This window comes from Eretmochelys imbricata, chromosome 3, assembly GCF_965152235.1.
Source record: "Eretmochelys imbricata isolate rEreImb1 chromosome 3, rEreImb1.hap1, whole genome shotgun sequence".
NCBI classification, from domain to species: Eukaryota; Metazoa; Chordata; order Testudines; family Cheloniidae; genus Eretmochelys; species Eretmochelys imbricata.
This window is the reverse complement of record NC_135574.1, coordinates 109,717,143-109,738,366: the sequence shown is the minus strand read 5'-3', so window position 1 is coordinate 109,738,366 and position 21,224 is coordinate 109,717,143. Positions and strand designations below refer to the sequence as shown.

At 40.4% G+C, this 21,224-nt stretch overlaps 1 protein-coding gene across 1 annotated transcript in view; it reads right to left on the bottom strand.

Moving 5' to 3' along the window:
* UTRN (utrophin) overlaps positions 1-21,224 on the bottom strand; it is a 528,745-nt gene that overhangs the window by 244,595 nt on the left and 262,926 nt on the right. The window lies entirely within an intron of this gene.

The following is a 21,224-nucleotide window of genomic DNA, read 5'->3' as shown; positions in this document are numbered from 1 at the left end:
TAAGTTACAAAAAAGATACACAGACAGAAATAGTTATTCTATTCAGCACAATTCTTTTCTCAGCCATTTAAAGAAATCATAATCTAACACATACCTAGCTAGATTACTTACTAAAAGTTCTAAGACTCCATTCCTGGTCTATCCCCGACAAAGACAGACTATAGACAGACACACAGACCCTTTGTTTCTCTCCCTCCTCCCAGCTTTTGAAAGTATCTTGTCTCCTCATTGGTCATTTTGGTCAGGTGCCAGCGAGGTTACCTTTAGCTTCTTAACCCTTTACAGGTGAGAGGAGCTTTCCCCTGGCCAGGAGGGATTTCAAAGGGTTTTACCCTTCCCTTTATATTTATGACACAAGTTAAGACCTGGTTTAATAGAAAGTTGCAAATATTGAATAATTATTATTACCTGGCTGACCCCACCCTCATTCCTGCATTCATTTACTCTCTGGACTTAACATCCATCATTGAGAGGAGCTACCTCTTTTGGACCTTGCCTGTATTTTGTCTATATACACCCAGGCAAAATCTTTGTTAAAATGGAGTTAAGATTGGGGTGTTGTAAACATTCCAAACCAAATGTTATTTAAATCAAAAAATTCCAAGTTAAGGTTAAACTTAGGGCTTGTCTACCTGGTGGGGTAATGCACACTACAGGGGTGTAATTTCTAATGGCCGTTAACATGCTGAACGTTAATTGTCCCACGAAGGCCCTTCTGGTGCACCTTAAAGAATCCTAGGGAGTTTTTACCATAGTACTGTTTGGATCCTTTATGCGTGCATTTTCATTCCTTAACACATTTTGATTTCTTTTAAGTTTTTAACCTTAACTCTGAAATTCCTGAGTTTATAACTCTGTTTTGGGATAATTATTATATCCTTGTAATTTACTTTACCCTGATGATGCTGTATGGAATATGTGGAACACCTTATGATATGGTTGATACCAATATATAAAACTGCAAGGAATCTGACCAGATATGCTGTGTGAGGTATCTGTGACAATGTTATAAATTTCCAAGTATGATCATCTTTTTAATATGTTTGTATCATCTTCGTATTATAAGTTATAGATATGTATGGTATATCTGTATTTTAGAACTTGTGTTGTGTTTCTAGGTGACACCACCAGACAGATTGGCATCAGCATTGCCTAGTCTGTTTGATGGCCCATCAAGGGTCATCAGCTATACAAAGAATCCATTGAAAGGAGCCAAGGGATATGACTTTGCAAAGCATATAGAGACATGCCTATGGACAAAACTCTAAGACTTTTCCATGTCCATGTGATGTGAAGCTTGTGTTTGGGACACAGGAAGTACAAGCTATGTGGCAAAAGGAATATAAAGGGCAGCTGCATCTTCTCCATTTTGTCTTCAATCCTGCTTCTTACCTCTGGAGTAACTTTTCTACAAACAAAGCTCTGAAATGACTCATCCAAGCTGTGGATGTGTTCCAGAGGGACTTTACAAGCCAGCAAACTCACCAATACTGCTAAGAACCTGATATATGGACTTGGAAGTCTCTGTATGCATCTGACTGCTTTACCATTTAACAACTCTCGTTCTTTTTTCTTTATAGGCACTAAAGGATTGGCTGGCAGCGTGGTATTTTGGGTAAGATCCAACCTAATATTGACCGGGCAATGTGGCTGGCCCTTTGCATAGGGATCAGAGTTTTTTTAAATAACTTCTCACTGTACTGTACTTAGGTGCTGATTGGGAGCCAGAGAATTGACATACAATAAGGGGTCTGTGTGGGTTTTTTTTTAAACTTCTTGATAACCAGTGTGAGAGATCAGAAGTACAGTTTGTGACTGGTTGGTGAGTTTAACTTCAGAGTTAACCACCACTTTTGGGAGTATCTTCTCTCCCTTTTGCAGCCTGCCCTGACCTTGGCATTTTCAATGAGGGCTACCACAGGCACTCCAGGTCACAACCCTAAATTACTGATATGTGCTGTTCAGTTTTAACTCTATTATAATGTAGCATGCCAGAGAATATATACAAAATACAGGTTTGAATATCTGAAAAATCTGTCTCATCAGCAGAGGCTGGTGCCTAAAACCTTCTCTTTCAGAAAAACTCATGAAGAACAGTTCTCTGTGTAAATGGCCACCACCTCCCATTGTTCCCAAAGAGAGTGAAACCAAAGAATGTGGTGGGGCATGGGCTGTCAGAAAGAAGAGATGAACATACAGTCCGACTGAAAGCAATGAGAGATACATGTGTTTCTCAAAGTGGGCACCCGTGGCTTCAGTTCCATTAAGGAGGATTGGAGATGCCTGCCATTTTGAAAGAAATTTCTGTTGAAGAACATTACTCTTCAGCTTCTACTAAACAAGAAACTTTCAGATGTGAATAACTGAAAAAACCCATTAATCTTAAAAAAAAAAAAAGTCAAACATAATCTATGTAGAAAGTTTAAATGCGTTTGAAGCTGCTGCATTATTCTGCTATTAAAATCATTCAGAACAAAATTAAAGTGTGAAACCGGGTTCTAAATTTCCTAAATACTTACTTTTTAAACTAATTTTAACTCCTAAGCTACACAATATATTTACTTGTAAATACTTAAACTCATTCATACTCAGAGTGAGACTAAACCTCAGCTCAAGTACAAAACCAAAGCCAACCTTAACTATGCAGCCACAATTGACATCTCCATACTTTAGTCCATAAAAGCCACATCAGTCTTACAAAGGCACTTTAAAGAGCTTAAAAATGCACAAACGTTTGCTGCTATTCTTGTCTAGGTTACTCTTAGCCTGGTAACGAACAAATGTGAGACACTGGTCCTTTAAAATGTATTGTTATAACTGAAAAAGTTGTTTGAAGCAAAGGAGAAAAAAAATGTTTTTAACCTGGATGAAATTTATGTTGTTTCCACATTCATATTCCAACTAATGGTCAAATTCATTTTTAGGGTATCTGTGTGGAATAGCAACAGGTCAGAACTGGAATAAATTTGAGACTAAAACAACTGAGCAAAGGTTGAGGAGATACAGATTCAGAGATTTTAAGGCCAGAAGCAATCATCTAGTCTGACTTTCTGTATAGCACAGGCCATAGAAATTTCCCAAAATAATTTCCTGCCGGGTATCTTTTAGAAAAACATCCAATCTTGACTTTAAAATAGTCAGTGATGGATTAATTACTCTGACCATTATTTCTGAATTTGCCTATCTTTAACTTTCAGCCACTGGCTTGTGTTATACCTTTCCCTGACAGACTGAAGACCTATTACTAAATATCTGTTCTCCATGTAGGTACTTATACACTGTAAACAAATCACCACTTAACCTTTTTGTTAAGCTAAATAGATTGAGCTCTTTCAGTACGAGTACTATAAGGCATATTTTTTAATCCTTTAATCATTCTCAGTGATCTTCTCTGAGCTCTCTTCAATTTATTAACATCCTTCTTGAATTGTGGGCAGCAGAACTGGACTTAGTATTCCAGCAGCAGTCAGAAATACAGAGGTAAAATAACCTCTTTGTTCCTTCTTGAGATTCTACAGAGGGCTATAGCAGACACCAACTAGTACTCATATTGTGCTTTATCTGTTGGGATACTGATCTATAAGCATTCAAGATCATTTTCTTCTGAGTTATCACTGACTCAGAAACAGGTAATGCCATTTTTGACAGAGTCCCACTCAACTTACTCATTTTTGCCCATTCAATCCTTTCTAAATAGGTTATAACCATTGACTTTAACACTCCAATTGTGAGAATCGTCTCACCAGATTTCAGTAATATCAACTAAGTTGAGTTTATACGCACAAATAAGCAATTCCAATTCCTCTTATTCGTTACCCAGGTGCCTAGCATTGGTGTTATAGGAAATTAAGAATTTTTCCTCTTCCTTTGGCTTCTTGATTAATTTTGTTCTCAACATCTCAATCTTGTGCTGAGCGCTCTTATCTTTCCCTTTTTTTACTCCTCTCCTGCTATTAGTTTAAACCCCTCCTGGATGCCACACAATGCAATGGGGAATGATTTCTTGTAATGACTGAAGGATATAGAGCTGATTAAATGGTACCTACGAATCAGTTCACTTAAGCTCAGAACTATTAATGAAATGAGAAACACTTGCCTCTCTCACCAGCTTCTAATTAAAGGCTTGTTTTTCAGGCTCCAAGTCTTAATCACCCAGGTACACTTGACTTTTTCACTGTTTTGTCATTCAGTAATTGGTGAGCTGGGGAACAGAGTGCAAGCAGAATTTGAGGAACAACAGTGTGGCCAACTCTCATGATGTGTCATAAGTCTCAGGATAATTATTGTTTACTTTAAAGCCCCAGCTCCTGGAGTCAAGTGGATATGTGATTATTTCAGCCTTCATTCTTAAAGAAAAAGCAAGTTTCTAGCCTTTGCGGCTATGGAGAAAGCTTCAAAGCTTCAAAATGTGACCCCAGTGCACGGTAAAGGCTCAAAAAGCAGAAGGCAAACATTATTTTTACATAATCTCATGATTTTAAAGCCAATCTTATTATTTTTGGTGAACTCATGATTTTTGAACATTTAGGGCTGGCAATACTGGAATGTTATCATTGGTCTCATGCTGGACCACAAATCTCTCTTTAGCAGTAACAACATGAGTCATATTTAAACTGAGTCAGAATGACAATTGAGAGGATCTACAGTAGTTCATTGCAGTGCCATCTTGCAGCATGGATTCAAAAAGTGACCTAAACTCCCACAGTTTGGGGCTGATGAAGACAAAGAGCAATAAAGATGGCATGAAATCAATATTACACATGAGGAAGCAACAGCCTAATCTAAGCAAAGGGCCTAGTGTCATTAACAGCAATACAATTTTCTGAAGAATAATGTTCCACTCTTCCAACTAGAGGGAAGGGTCGTCTGCAATTGTTTGGAGAAGGGTTATGATAGGAAAAAAAATCAGATTCCAAACTGAAGAGATCGCTTTGCCAGCGCTGCAGTGACTATGGTGGGAAAAAAAACAAAATTAAGGAAGGGTATATACAACAGTGAAATTGGGAGAAAGAATCATTCATGTATTGAAGCAACTACAACTTTTTCAAAGGAGGCTACAAACAGTGCGGCACCCAACTCCCATTACATTTCAATAGGATTTAAGTCCGTAACGTTATAAAACAAGAAAGCCCCACACAATAAATATTACTCTCTGGAATCAATACCACCCTTTGGGGGCATGTGAAATAGGTTTGGGGGAGGAGGAGAAGAAGCAATTCATGCTAATTCGCAGAAAGGGAAAAACACTTCCATCTGACAGCTCCCAGCCACACAACAGTCTCAGTATGACAAATATAAACACTGACTTACTAAAGAACTGATTGTTTAATATAAACTCCAGATCTATATTTTCACCCACAAAGAACAAGACTGCAGTCTACGTCTCAACTATATAAATTATTAACATTACTTACTCAAATATGGATAGTACAGTGAACACCACTGGGATTTTTGCTATTATTGCTGCAGTATCTACAAGGCATTGTGATGAAAATTCTACTGCACGAGCAACTTCCCCATGAAATTCCCTGGTAAACAATAGAAGCAGGAGCAACTTTTAAATTTTGCTATGACAAATGAGGGGCTACAGGAAGCCTATATTGTTTGCTTTTGCAGATAAGCCTCTTAGCCTAACTGATGTGCACAATGATGGCAGAAGTAAATGACAAGGCAGTTGAAAAGCTGTGATGCTTGTTAAAGAAAAATTTTAAAACAAGTTATGTAAACCTTATCTGCAATTTTAGAATAAATACATTTAAGATTTATGTGGAGGCAACTCCATTTTAGCAACAGATTCTTCAGTATTACATCTAGTTACTATCTAGTCAGATTTTTTTGTTGTTGTTATTAACATTAGGGTCGTATGAAATAGAAATCATCTATTAAAATCTCCCCCTTTTTTAACGAACTTCATATTTAATCCGGTTATGTTTTCTAGTCAAAGCCATAAGGCATGAGATACTGAGACCTCACAAGGGCTACTGATGACTTATGCTCCTTCACTCTGTGGCAAGTGGACAAAGAACTACAGCATCTTCTCTCACAGAACTGGATAAAGGGCCAATGACAGAGGAAGGAGAGAATCCAAAAAATATAGGAGAGGTAAAAAAGTGAGAGAATTCTGTTTATTTTTTAGATAGTTAAGAAAAAATACACATGCTATCATAAAATGTTATACTACAAATGACTATGAGCCCAAGTTATGGTGTTGGGGAGGCTATAAAAATGTATAATCAAAATGGCTAGAAATATGAAGAAAAAATACATTCCCATTGTAGCATGGTTTTTTTCTTTTATTTTCCTCCTCATTACTGGAAAATTTTGTTATAGAGCCTGGTTAGAGGCAGTGAATCTTGTCAATTTCCAATAGCCAAAGCAAGAGCAACTCTGTAGCACACATCAGCATTTGAAATTATACAACTATACAAATTAAAAGCAAAAATACAAAAGTGCAAGATAATCACCAAGGTAAGACAAAATCAGATCAAATAATTCCTGTAGCCCCAAAGGGGGCTGGCTATCTTAACAGGCAAGTCTGCCCATGTCCATTTCTTATAGAAATTTAAAGAATCATCCACATACAATAGGTTGAATGGAATACAATCAACTTAAACACATCTAACTTTTTTAAACTGTTATTGTTACAGTACATACAAACACTAACTAAAAAGAGGAGAGAAATCTATTCCCAGTTTACTTTGTGCATTTGGCAACCTTGTTGTGTAGTCAATTTCACTGTTAGTCTTGTCCAGCACTCACTTAATCTAACTGTATGTGTGGGCCTTTCACACAGCAAAAGGGGAGAGAGAAAAATGTAAATATAGGAGAAACTGGCTGTAAAATTCCAAAGAGTGGCTGGGGGACCAAGAGGCAGGTGTGGTACCTGAAAGTATTTAACTCCCCAATACACACACACACACACAAACTGACTAGATTTAAAGAGTAAGTACCAAAGAAAATCAGTTGTTACAAACTAATTTAGACTGAATATTTGACATTTCGTCAAACTGTTACATAAAGGTTTCAGAGTAACAGCCGTGTTAGTCTGTATCCATAAAAAGGAGTACTTGTGGCACCTTGAAGACTAACAAATTAATTAGAGCATAAGCTTTCGTGAGCTACAGCTCACTGCATCCGATGAAGTGAGCTGTAGCTCACGAAAGCTTATGCTCTAATAAATTTGATAGTCTCTAAGGTGCAACAAGTACTCCCTTTCCGGTTACATAAAGGCAGTGTCATGACCCACAGACCTCGAACCTGGGTTCACAGGAGTAGCCACGCTTCAACTCTCCACTTGGTAGACTGCTGACGACTGCTGACCAGGTCCAGGGCCAGCCTTAGGAGTGGGCCATCCGGGTCACAGCCCAGGGACACTATCGTCAAGGGGGTGCCGTGCAGCAGTGCGGAGGTACGCTCTGCATGGGTAGAGTCAGAAACTGCTCCCGGCTGGCAGGGGAGTGCCGCGTGGGGGGGGGGCATCCAGATTTCTCCCCGCTCCCTCCCGGCAGAGGAACATGGGGGAGGCAAGTGGTGACGCACAAATACTGCTCCCCCCTCAACGTTCCTCTGCGCCCACTTAGGGGGACTGTGAGGAGCAACACCAAGCACTCCATGCGTCCAGGTCACTTTCCCCACCTGGGCTGTGCTGTGAGGGGAGTATCAGAGCTGCTACTCTCCTGCCCTCCCATTATGCAACCCAGGTGGGGAAAATGACCTCGATCCAGGGAGCCCTGATACTGCTCCTCGTTCCCCCACCGCAGCTCCCTAGGGGTGACAGAGGGGCAGCGATCCGGGGGTTGGGGGGGGAGAAGAGGGAAATGAGAAGCAATGCCAGCTGCTCCGTGCATCCAGGTCAGTTTTCCCATATGGGCACAGGAAGGGGGTGCAGGGATTAGGCGAGAAGTGGGCACGGTCCAGGGGTTAGGGGCAATGGGGGGGTGGGGAGCCCACAGGAGTGCCAAAACACAGATTTGCCCAGGGTGTCATTTTCCCTAAGGATGGCCCTCTCCATGACTCATGAAGCCCTGCCCCAGTTTAAGGCTCCACCCCTGATATCTCAGCAGCAAGTCCCAGAGCAGCTGATTGGCCCGCTGGCTCTACTTAAGCCTAGAACAGCAAGCTGTCTGAACAACTGGGATCCAACCGCTCTAGACTGCGTACTTTGTGCCTCTTGCTCTTCCAGCTTGACTTCCTGGCATCCTGACCTGACTTGGCACCTGATCTCTGACGTTCCGTTCTAATCTCTGGTTTGTCTCCTGCCTCCGACCCCCTCACATCCTGATCCGGCCTGACTCTGATTACCCACTCATGGTTCCAATCCCATGTTTGTCTATTCCTTCTCATCTCCCAGTTGACTCTCAACTCCTGACTGTGGATTCCAGCTCTGACCATTAGGTATGGCTGCCCATGAGCCAGCCTTGATGGGCAGTGAAAAAGGCCTTTCAAATTTGAAAATTAACCACTCTGTCACTGCAATATTATGAAAATGGAAACAAATGTTACTGCTTAAGTAAACCTACAAAGGAGAATGCCCTGCTGCTGCAGAAGCGGCCATCCAGCCCAAAGGAGTACCAGCTCATTTTTGACACGTGCTTCTGAAGTTGTACTGACGTTGCTGATAATATCAAGGGAACCAATAAGAATGTAACCAATAAAGATTGTACTGGCTCTTCCCTAAAAAGCAACAAGTGGAGGAGCAGGGCAGGAATGCAATTTTTGCCAACCCGAAAGAGTCTAAACTAATAAGGGGGAAACATATATTACTTTTCCAGAGACAGCAGTACAGAGAAGTAAAAAAAACATTTTGAAAGTTTCTAATGCATCTACTCAGTAAAAACTGAATGAAGCCGATTCATTCACAAACCTATAAATATTGAAAAGAGAATTCCTTGAGTATGTAAAATACATACCACTGAATAATACAAAGACACATTCCCTGCTGCAGAATATTACCTCAGACAGTACCTGAAACATTATTTCTTTTGAGATAGGGTCCCTTCTGAAGTTTGTAAGTTATTATTTGACACACAACCCTACAATCTCTTTAGAAATTGGCTAATTTGATAAATTGATATAGCAGATATGTATGTATTGATTTAATGTGAAAAGAAATCAAAGTATTACTTATGAATGGAATACTAATATCTAGCTTTTATATAGCATTTTTCATCTTTGTAGAATGCTTTACAAAGGAAATCTGTATCATTACCCACAATTTACAAATTGGGAAACTATAAAGATTATGACTATTTTGATAGTCTCTTTCTCCACTACTGTTCATATGCTGTTTGTCCTATTTGTTCAGGAGTATCGAACCCATTCTATGGACAGGGAAGTCAATATTTATTTATGATCAGTCGTCTCAGACAAATATTTTGGAATATGTAATACCCTTAATCCAGAGTAGAACTTCAAATCATATCAACAAGCGGTTTCCAGGGAAAGAATATTGCCTGTAAGTAGTAATTACAATTATTATTTAATCATTGTTGTCTGCTTACTATTTATTCAGTAATTTCTCATATTCAGCATCATTCAATGGGAAAATGTGGTCCCCTTTAAGAGTATTGCTATTTCACCCCTTTGTTTCTCTTCTATCCTAATCCTGCTTTCTATGTTTCTTTCACTCTTCCTTGTCTTCGTCTCTCTCATCTGCATGTTCATTCCACTGTATTTCCTTCCCTTCAGTAACTTCCACTGTACTTTTTACTCCCATCTCTTATTCCATCTCATATGCTAAACTGATCAGCAACTAATAGTGAATACTGACATTTAAAGTGTCATCATTAGATTTGAGAGTTAACACCCACTACAAATTACTGGGAAAGGAAGCATTCACATCTCTCAGGGTGACTGCTTCATGCTGTTTGCAGGCTCAGGTAGTATACACTGCATAGGTTACACTATGTTAATATTTGGAAGCATTTTTTCTTCAGAACCGTGAGGGCTAGAAATTAAAATTTTTGAAATGAACAAAGACTTATATTCTGCATAATCTGATAGGTAGGCCCTCCCTCTAAAAACATCAAGTTAGACAGATATATCCAGAAGGCCAGAGTTGAGATTCTGTACTGCAACACAGAACTCATAGCCTGGGGGGCAGTTGTGCCCTCCCAGTCCTGAGATGTTCTAAGGCAGTGATACTCAGACTGAAGCTCGCGAGCTGCAAGTGGCTCTTTAATGTGTCTCCTGTGACTCTTGGCAGCACAATATTAAAACACTGTGTGATTGCTAATTTGGCTCCAGACATATGAGGTCTCAGTATCACTGCTCTAAAGTCTATGGCTCCCATCGTAATTTAGAAAGCCCCACCAGGCTGCATAGGCATGAAAGAATTTCAAATTTTATGAATTTGCCAATTAGATTTTAAAGCTGAAATCTAACAAGCTAGGTTTGTCAATTGGATAGATGTTATAATCATTATAGATTGGAATCAAATAGAATAACCCCTTTTTACTGAGTCTAGGAAGCATTAGTTTACTAATTTTAATGCTGGGTATCTTGTTAAGTCTACAACTCTCTAGTGAGTAACCCAAGAAACCATATTATGGATTTTAAATCCTTTATCATTCCAAGCAAATTGGCCTAAAAGAAATTTGAACCATAACTTCAAGCAATTGCTTTTGATATTCTAGACTTGTCCCTTTTGAACCCATCCATTCAAATAGCAGGGACCAAACACTCAGAGGTGCCTTAAAGACAAGTACATCCCCCCGCCTTGGAGAAATGTTGGAAGGGAGATAAATGTGTTACATATTAAAGAAATGATGATCAGAAGTAAACTCGATAAGAAATCTTGATGATTTGCATTGTTCTTTCATATAACTGCTGAGCCTCAATCTTAGTCACTGACAGTAGCTTGAAAGACTGTATTGGTCGTTCAGTAGTACATGCCTTGAACATGGTATGTATCCTATGTGTATCCAGAAAATATAATTGTAATACCTTATTGTAAATGATCCAAAATATCAATAATGAAAGTCAGCCCTACACTCAGAAAGGACAATGGCAATTTACACCAGCTACGGATATACCTCCCAGCTTTCTTCTTTTATTCTGTATATGTATGGACCTAGAAGGCTGTCTTACTGATTTCAATTTTTAAAAAAATCAAAATTATACTGTATAGATGAGGTTACGGTATCTTACAATTAAGTCAAACGGGCAGAGTCAAGAATATGATGTAACTCCTGCTTCCTGTCCAGTCAGGCATTAGTGAGAAGGCAGAGCTGTATACAGCTCCTGTGTAAGCCTACTTGCAAAACATCATTGTTAATCAGTGCCTTTGGGCTGTATAGAGTGGGTTATTTGTTATTCCCTCAGCCATCTATACTTCCACTCCTCCTTTCCTCCGCCCCCCACATCGCACAGTATAAATGCGACATAATAAAACCACAAGTATTTGGTGAAAGTTTAGATTCTAGTTTCAAAGCACAGTAAGGAACTAAGACTGTATTAATATCAATGGTGGATGAGCTCTTCTGCGCAGTGGTAGAGACATCTATACTATGGATTTTTTTTTAAAAAAAGCATCCTTTCTTTAATCTGATACCGTAGATCTGGAGGTCATAGCTTACTTACAGGAGTGGTCGATTGGCCATCCATTGGTTCATTCCTTCCATTCAGAGATCACAGAAGCTAGAGGTTACGCGTGGTTCAACAGGGTGTATCCTTTTTATTACCCCTCCTGTCCAGTGTGTTGGCCAGCAGGCCAACATGTCTAGCAATCACTGTGCAGGTGACATTCATCTCCATCTCTTTTTCATCAAACCCAGATTCTGTAGGTTTGTCTACATTAGAGATCTAGATGAGGAGAGCCCAGTTACAACTTTATCCACACAAAGTGAACTGCTGCTTGTGAGCAGAAGGAAGTACCTAAAAGCATGGGCTGTGGACAAATGTTTGCAAAATGGTTCACAGCCTCAGAGCCCTCCTAGACTCACTGCGGCTCTTCGATACCCAGGTGGTGGCAGCAGCAGTGACTTGTACTGGATTTTGTGTCCTTGTAGCTGGTCAGGAGACTGCTAGTTCTCCTCTTCTCTCATTTGGACCAGGTGACCATGCCCCATGGTTCGCTCATTTCACACTATGCTAATTTAACAGACTTTATTTGGAGCTATAACCAGAGCATCACCTGGTGCAGTATACACCTTCCCATTTCCTGAGTGGAACAGTCTATTATAAGAACACTCCACCTCTCCTGTTGCTGTTGCTGCTGATTTTAGAGCAAGCAAGTGTTGAAATCTCTAATCTAGCTTCCTATTTACCGATGAATACAATTTAAATTGTCATCAATTATCTTCTTTAAAGCCCTGCAGAGTGTGGTATATGGTTCCAGGAGTGACTACTACTAGTCTTATACACCACTGGGGCAGTGAGGTGCTTTTAGTTGGTTCCTCGAGTAAGATTTTTTAAAATCCAAGGCAGGGCCCTCTCAGTCATGGACCTCTGCCCTTGAAATGCATTTCCCTTAGGAGTCCTCAAGAGCCCAGGTTTGACAAGCTTCAGGTCACAGAGCGTAAGGTCCATTTACATGTAAGATCTATTTGCATAGTAGTTTTTATTTGTTTTGATTATTAATTACTTTGAGTGACTTTGGATTGACATTTGATCTTACAACACATAGGCAATATTCAGGATAACAATCAATTTTAAAAGGCTTTATCCAGATGCTCATGAAATGTTTTTGTATTTACTCTGCCCTATGTTGCCTTAGCACTACGATAACGATACAAAATAAGTCTCATTGGGCTGCTGACTATGAGATCTAATTCTCAGACTTCGGGGGTAGCGTCCCAAAGTCAATTAACTACTCCACAATTTCACCTTTTACTTTAAAAGAAAAGGAGTACTTGTGGCACCTTAGAGACTAACCAATTTATTTGAGCTCATGAAAGCTCATGCTCAAATAAATTGGTTAGTCTCTAAGGTGCCACAAGTACTCCTTTTCTTTTTGCAAATACAGACTAACACAGCTGTTACTCTGAAAACTTTTACTTTGTGGCTTATCATCAATTAAACGTTATCGGTCCCGAAACCATAAGGAATCACAAGAATGATGGGCACACCATAGAAATCCAAACAAGGCTGCTTTTATTATACTTATGGCTACAAAACAATACATGGAATTAGAGTTCAGATACCACTATGGTGGCCATAGATGCATAAGTGAGGGGAGAATTAATTTGCCCATGACCAATGGACACATTTTCCATCACTGTAGCAGGCGGAATGCTGCACAAAAGCTTAATGGTGTGAACTGTACTGTTAACAGGAGGGGAGAGAAACAATTATTCACAGAACAATTCAATGACTTTTTCTACTAGAAGTAAAAGCTACCTTGTTCATGGATTAAAAAGTCAGTCAGTAAGTCATTTTAAAATAATTCCAGCACCCAAAATTCTCTGCATTTCGGAGTTCACAAAATCCTCCCAATTGGGATTTATCCCTATGGTAATGTATGTTGTAAACACTTCTACAGAAACATTCTTCACACCAATAAAGTGCAAGGAATCTGCATGGCATCCCACACCACTTTGCCATCTCTCAATTTTAAGACATGTATTTAAGGCTGTCCTCTGAGGATCCCAGATAAATATTCAAAAGCAATTCTCACCTACTACTCAGGAATATACTAACGCTGAAAATCACACACAGCCTAACTTCCCTCTAAGCTGTGCAGCTGCACAGCTGCCTATTAAGCCCCGCGCAGGGGCTCAGGCTGGGGGAGTGGCACCCCTCCCTCAGCCCAGCCCCAGCGCGAACCTGCCGCAGCCAGGGGAGGAGCTCCTCCCCCAGCTCAGCCCAGCCCCACTGGAGCTGCTGCGGCCGAGGAGAGGCACCTCTCCCACAGCCCCGAGTTGCTGCGGCGAGAAAGGGCCGGGGGAGTCATCTCTCCACAGCCCTGGGACAGCCTGTACCCCAAACCCCTCATCCCTGGCCGCACCCCAACCCTCTGCTACAGCCTCGAGCCCCCTCCCATACTCCGAACCCCTCGGCCCCACCCCTACCACATGAATTTTTGTTATGTGCACCATATTGGTGCACATAAAATTAATTCCGCACATGGACGTAAAAAATTAGAGGGAACACTGCACACAGCCCACACATATTAGAACCCATATAATGTGAGAAAACTTCTGGTGAAACTTCTACAAGCCTGCAGAGAACCTGCTGCTTTTTAGGATTCTGTGTGTTCTATTTTCTTCTGTTCTCTCAGTCCTCCAGCCTATAGGCATTCCTATCCAGGTTCTCTCAGTGACAGTCAACCAGGATGTGTAATGGAGAGAAGAAGTGACACTGATGCTAACCATCAAGAGGAATACTCTGACAACTCTACTTTGTCTACTAGTTAGTATATCACTTAAAAACAGACAAGCATTGCAAAAAATGTCTTCCTATCCGAACGCATGAGCAGTTACAATCCTTCATTTCTTTTTAAGGACAGAACCAACTAAAAGTGGTGCCTTTGGCACAGATTCTTTGGAAGAATGCAGCTAACCAGTGCTGTAGATTTCTAGCAACATGCCCCTCAAATACATTAATTTAATATCACATTTTAAGTTGCTGTGTTGGGTGGTCTCATCCCAGTAGTTTCAGTATGCATAGAAACTCAAACACAAACTCAAAATAATTCAATCAAAAATTAAACAGAAAATGTCTCTGAAAACAGTACCCCGTCTCCTCCTCCTGCAAATATTTCTATCAAGCTAGTGTAGCAGTGTTTATTACAGCAAGTACTGTACCATTAACAAGTGTCAACAAGGGAAAACTATGGAACATACCATTTAAAAGATATGCTATCTTCTACAAAAAAAAATGCCCTGTGCAAGTCAGCTAAAAAGAAAATTAACTGTAGCTTGCAACTCTGCACTAATACAGTACCCTCACTCTTTGTAATTGCTGATGTAGGGGGAAATTGCTCACTTTGCGAATCCAGCATGTCTTGACTTTTCTTCTTGAAATTTCAGAGCTGTACAAACCATATCTTTGCAAGTGCATAGTAACAATTTATTAAACTGCAAATTAGGTGGCTTTACCTCTACATCTTGGGAGAGGGATTGCAAACAATATAAATGTATAATAATCTGGTATTTGCAACGAATTAAAAACCAGTTAATTACATTTAAGAATAATTTTGGTTTAGTATCTGAGAAAATAATTTTCATTAACTCGTAATTAAATGGAATTTGTTTTTCTACAGAGTAAAATATTTATATACAGGTTTTCGCAATTAAAAAGATATTCCCAAGTGAACCTTAATTGTATCTGCAATACTCACTACATGACTTTTTCCTCTTATAATTAGCTGGCAAAAGCCACCAGTGGACATGAATCAGAACAAGCATCAACTAAGACAGACAGAAGTCTACATTATATGAAAAGCACTATATAAGCAAGTCTTGGTCAGTTCTCTAGGCAACAATAAAATCAAATGGAAACCAATCAATTCTCAGTTGTACAAAGGTCATTATATATTTTTAAACAGTTAGTTTGAAAAGAAATTCAGACTTTTAAATTATGAGTAAATAACTCTGAAGAAATTACCTCTTCCTCTCAACCTCTCTCCTGTGGAATTATAAAGCAGAGTGGAATCATGATCCTGTTCTATATTACATTAGAAATTAGAAACCCAAGATCTTTCAGCTTCTTACAAAGTCTTTTTGGGTGTAAGTACAATAAATGGTCCACAGGCATTCATTCTTCTTATTTTTATGTGGTGCAGAGCTTATCTAATTAAGCAACATATAAACAAAAGAGTGAAAGAAGAAATCAATAAAAAGGAACATGGCACATCTCGTTAGTTCCACATCTTTTTTTAATGCAAGGATTGTGAACACGGCCCAGAGGAGAAGATTACTATTTAAAAATTTGGCAAAAGAAGTTTGTTTAAAGGAGAAATTTGAAGGAGGAGAAAGTGATGGCAATGGCAGGGAGGGAAAACTCCACAGCAAGGAAAACTTGTAGCTCCTAAGTGCAAGAAGTCTGAGTGCACTAGACCAACCACCACTTTGAACTACTGGTTAAAGCTTCACCAAAACGAAGGTGCAGGAACACAGATGCAGAGCTGGAATATAAAAATTTCTGTAGTGCATCAACCCACATTTTGAATGCATCATGAATCACCTCGAGTCTCATGTGTCACAGGTTGTCCATGTACTATAAATTGCCTGGACCCATTCATCATTAACTTAATAAAACATTAAGGGCGGGATTTTTGAAAGCACTTAGCGTTGGCTCAACAAAGCAGAGCATTATATATAGTATATAAAAAGAAAACTTGGGCCACTTATTTCCCTTATACCTCTGAGGAAAAACCTACACACACATTCTCCAAGATATCAATAGTTTTTGGTATCAAAAGCTACTGGATGCCTACTCGCTGGATGTGACTGGGTTATATTACTCTTACAGCTAAACTAAAATTATTTTCAGGGCAAGAAACAAGCACATGCAAGAGAACAGAGACCAGAGAGCTATTTTAATTTTCAAATTTCTTCTTCATAAAGTATTCTTTTCTCCTCACCGGACAATAAATGGTCCATATGCATTCATGCTTCTTTTTATGTGCTGCAGAGCTTATCTAATTAAGCAACATACCAACAAAAGAGTCAAGCTTCAGAATGGTAGCCGTGTTAGTCTAGATCTGTAAAAGCGGCAAAGAGTCCTGTGGCACCTTATAGACCAACAGACATATTGGAGCATGAGCTTTCGTGGGTGAATACCCACTTCATCGGATGCATGTCGTGGAAATTTCCAGAGGCAGGTATAAATATGCAAGCAAGAATCAGTGTAGGGATAATGAGGTTAGTTCAATCAAGGAGGATGAGGCCCTCTTCTAGCAGTTGAGGTATGAACACCAAGAGAGGAGAAACTGCTTTTGTAGTTGGCTAGTCAGTCACAGTCTTTCATAGAATCATAGAATATCAGGGTTGGAAGGGACCTCAGGAGGTCATCTAGTCCAACCCCCTGCTCAAAGCAGGACCAATCCCCAATTTTTGCCCCAGATCCCAAATGGCCCCCTCAAGGATTGAACTCACAACCCTGGGTTTAGCAGGCCAATGCTCAAACCACTGAGCTATCCCTCCCCCCTTTGTTTAATCCTGAGTTGATAGTGTCAAATTTGCAAATGAACTGAAGCTCAGCAGTTTCTCTTTGAAGTCTTGTCCTGAATGGCTGCAGGATGGCTATCTTTAAATCTGCTATTGTGTGTCCAAAAGAGTGAAAGAAGACATCAATAAAAAGAAGCATGGCACATCTCCTTAGTTCCACATCCTCCTTCTGGCTCTGTGGATAAGGGGAAAGCAGTGGACATGTTATTCCTTGACGTTAGCACAGCATTTGATATGGTCTCCCACAGTATTCTTGCTAGCAAGTTAAAGTAGTATGGGCTGGATGAATGGACTAGAAGGTGGATAGAAAGCTGGCTAGATCATCGGGCTCAATGGATAGTGATCAATGGGTCCATGTCTAGTTGGCAGCTGGTATCAAGCGGAGTGCCCCAAGGCTCGGTCCTGGGGCCAGTTTTGTTCAATAACTTCATTAATTATCTGGAGGATGGCTCGTCTCTCTCACCAACAGAAGTTGGTCCCATAGAAGATATTACCTGATCCACCTTGTCTCATTAACATATGTCATTCTCATTCCCTTCTTTCCTTCAACTATATTAGAAAATCTTTTTCTAGATCAGTCCCTGCTGACTTGATTTACTTGGACACAGAATTAAAATGAACGGTATCCACTCAGGGTTGTTTTCTTCTCCCTTCCTTAATAAAACTGAGGCTTTGTCTACACTCTCCTGCCAACAAAACCGCTGCCACTTGTGGCGGGGGGAGGAGGAGGGAGTTTTTTCCTCAACAGAAGAGAGCTCTCCTGCCAACAAATAGCAGCTACACTGCGTGCCTTTTGGCAGCACGGCTCTAGCGGCACAGCCGTGTCATAGCATAGGCATAGCCTGAGTCACAGTGAAATCAATCCCAATTATCTTTGGAAGAAGAGAAATGTCTTTGATCAGTGGTAAAAACTTGTCCTTTCACAGTACATTAAAGGAATGCATGAAAAATCTTTATATTGTTTAATTGGACCACAGCTGAAACATTCATATTGCATCAGTTTCCTACTAAAAATAAAAGCAAATGTGACTATGTTCCAAACTAGCCCTTCGGGAGTTGTAATTAATACTCCATCCAGTAGGCATCTGTTCCCCTATATGATACTGACCTCCTGATTATAGCAACATCAATAATTTTCTGCAGATAGAAATTTACATGGATTTCTATAATGAAACCACTATGCACAGTGCTACCCTCACTGATTCATTTGGCCTTTACCTTCCTAAAAAAGGAAAATTAAATTTCACAAAATATTTAAATTTGAACATTTCAATTCATCATTAATGACTTAAAACCCCGAACACTTTCCATTCTGTATCATGTAGATTTTGAAGCAACAAAAGAAATTCAGGGATGGGTAGTCCTTTAAAATATTTCTTTCACTGGTTCCTATTCATAGTCAACAGGAACTCAGACAATACTCTCCCATTTCTTTTTCCTTCTCTCTTTGAGGAATTAATAGAATATATTAAATCTTGTCTTGATTATAAGTAGGTTTAGCAGAATTTGATTTTAACAGATAATATAAATGTTTATTAAGTGTTTTTTCCTATTTCCATCTGTTTACGCAGTAACTGGCATTCTTCAAGATGTATCCCCATGAGTGCTCCACTTCAAGTGTATATGTGCCCCTGCATTTTTGATCGGAAACTTTTGGTAGCAGTGCACATTCAACTTGCTCATGTGCCTTACTCAACCTTGTGCCCCGTACCGAGGCTACATAGTGTTCCACAGGCAAACCGCCCTCAGTTTCTTCTCTACCACCAAGTCCTGCAGAGGAAACACTGAAGCAGAGGAGAATGAGGTCAGTAGAAAACCCACAGGGACACACATTTCTGAGAACTAGTCACTGCACAAGGTGAGTAACCTCTCCTTTGAGCATCCCATTGGCTGCTGGACTTCAGGTGATAGCCAAGTAATATCCTCACAGAGAGGAGGGAACTTCAGAAAGAGTAATACTGAAGATAGAATTTCATTGCCAAATGCAGCATCCGATCTAGAGGCATGTACCAAAGCATACTGGTTGGAGAAAATATATACTGAAGAGCAGGTTGCAGCTCTTCAAATTTCAGCAACTGGAACATTCTTAAGTAATGCCATTGAAATAGAATGCAACCTTGTACAATGGACTAGCACCCTAGGAAGAAGCTGAATGTTGGGCAGACTCTTAACATGAGATAACACACCCAGAGATCCACCTCAAGAGTCCTCCAGTGAAGATTGTGGATCCTTTTGATCTAACCCCAATTGAAACAAAACAGTCTGGGAGACTTTGTGAATGGTTTGGTTGGTCTAGATAGATGACTAACACCAGGAAAAACAATCTGGAAGGTGAATGGTGTGATAATATGAAACTCAGAAGACACTTAAGGTAGAAACTTAGGTTGTAGTTGTAATGAGACCTTTTCCTTGAAACACATTGTAAATGGGTGGACTGACATTAAAGCCCTCTAGTACTCTGACCTCCAGGCAGATGTGATGGCCACCAAATGTTTTTCATTGATAGATAAAGCAACAAACACATAGCTAATGGCTCAGAACGGTAATTCATGAGGCAATTAAAAACAAGGTTCAAGTCCCATGTTGGAGCAGGTTCTGTAATTTGATGAAAAAGATTCCTCAGGCTTCAGACAAATCTGGATGTACAGTAACTCCTCACTTAACATTGTAGTTATGTTCCTGAAAAAGGCGACTTTAAGAAAAATGATGTTAAGCGAATCCAATTTCCCCATAAAAATTAATGTAAACAGGGGGGGGTAGGTTCCAGGGAAATTTTTTTCCACACGCGCGCACACACACACACAGTTTTAAACAAACAATTTAATACTGTGTACACCAATGAGGATTGTGAAGCTTGGTTGAGGTGGTGAAGTTAGAGGGTGGAATATTTCCCAGGGGATGCCTTACTGCTAAATGATGAACTGACATTTAGCTGAGCCCTCAAGAGTTAACACATTTTTCTTAATGTAGTCTCACACTCTACAAGGCAGCACGAATGGAGGGAGGGGAGACAGCATGGCAGACAGAGACACACACACCCTGTGTGTGGGAGAGAGAGAGAAGCGCATTGCCCCTTTAAGTACACTGACCCCACTCTAAGTACACTGCCTTTTTAAGTAGATCAGGAAGTTCAGACAGAAGCTACAGCCAACAAGCTCTCTCCATCCTGAGGCCTGTTGTGTCCCCACCCTGCTCTATATGGAGAAGGGGTAAGCGAGGCGCAGAAGCAGGGGGACACCCTGACATTAGCCCCCCTCTTTGCCCCCCCCCCAGCAAGCGGGAGGCTCCCTGCTCCAAGGCAGAGGGTAGGAGCAGCACATGGCAGTGGGGGGAGGGACAGCTGAACGGCTAGCAATTGATAGCCTGCTGGGTGGTTGCCACACAGGGAACTTAGGGGAGCGGGGAGCTGCCGGTCCACCCAGGTTCCAAGCCTCCCACCAGCTAGCTGAATGGGCTACTCTTCCTGCAAGCAATGGACAAAGCAGGCAGCTGACAAACAACGTTATAAGGGAGCATTTCGTAACTTTAAACGAGCACGTTCCCAAATTGATCAGCAACGTAACAATGAAACAACGTTAACCGGGACGACTTTAAGTGAGGAGTTACTGTACGTTGATGAGCAACAACAAAAAAGCCTTCTACTGGTGAATGAAAGGCTGTTAATAGCCACCCAGCAAACCTTGGCAGAACTCATAGCAAGACCTAAAATTTTTTTTCAACAGGTAGTCTAGAACAATAGAGGGCAAGAAAAATCTGACAACGGGTACAGCAGAGATGGTAACTCTTCCATTTCTGAAAGAAAAATACATCCTGTGGACTCCTTTGTACTATTTAACACGACCTGTTGCACGTCTGTTGAACAGGAAGTATCTAACCCAGACAACTATCAAGGAGCCATGCCTGGAGTTGCAGAACTTCTAGACTGGGGTGAAGTGCCCAACTGGCATCCTGAAACAAAGATGGGAACTGATAGGAAGTGTAGTGGTGGACAAGAAGTAAGCCTAATGAGATAAAGGTACCAACATTTTCTTGGCCAAGTTAGTGCAATCAAAATGACTTAGGCCTTGCCTTGCTTGATCTTGTTGAGAACGTTCAAGAGCAACAGCATTGGTG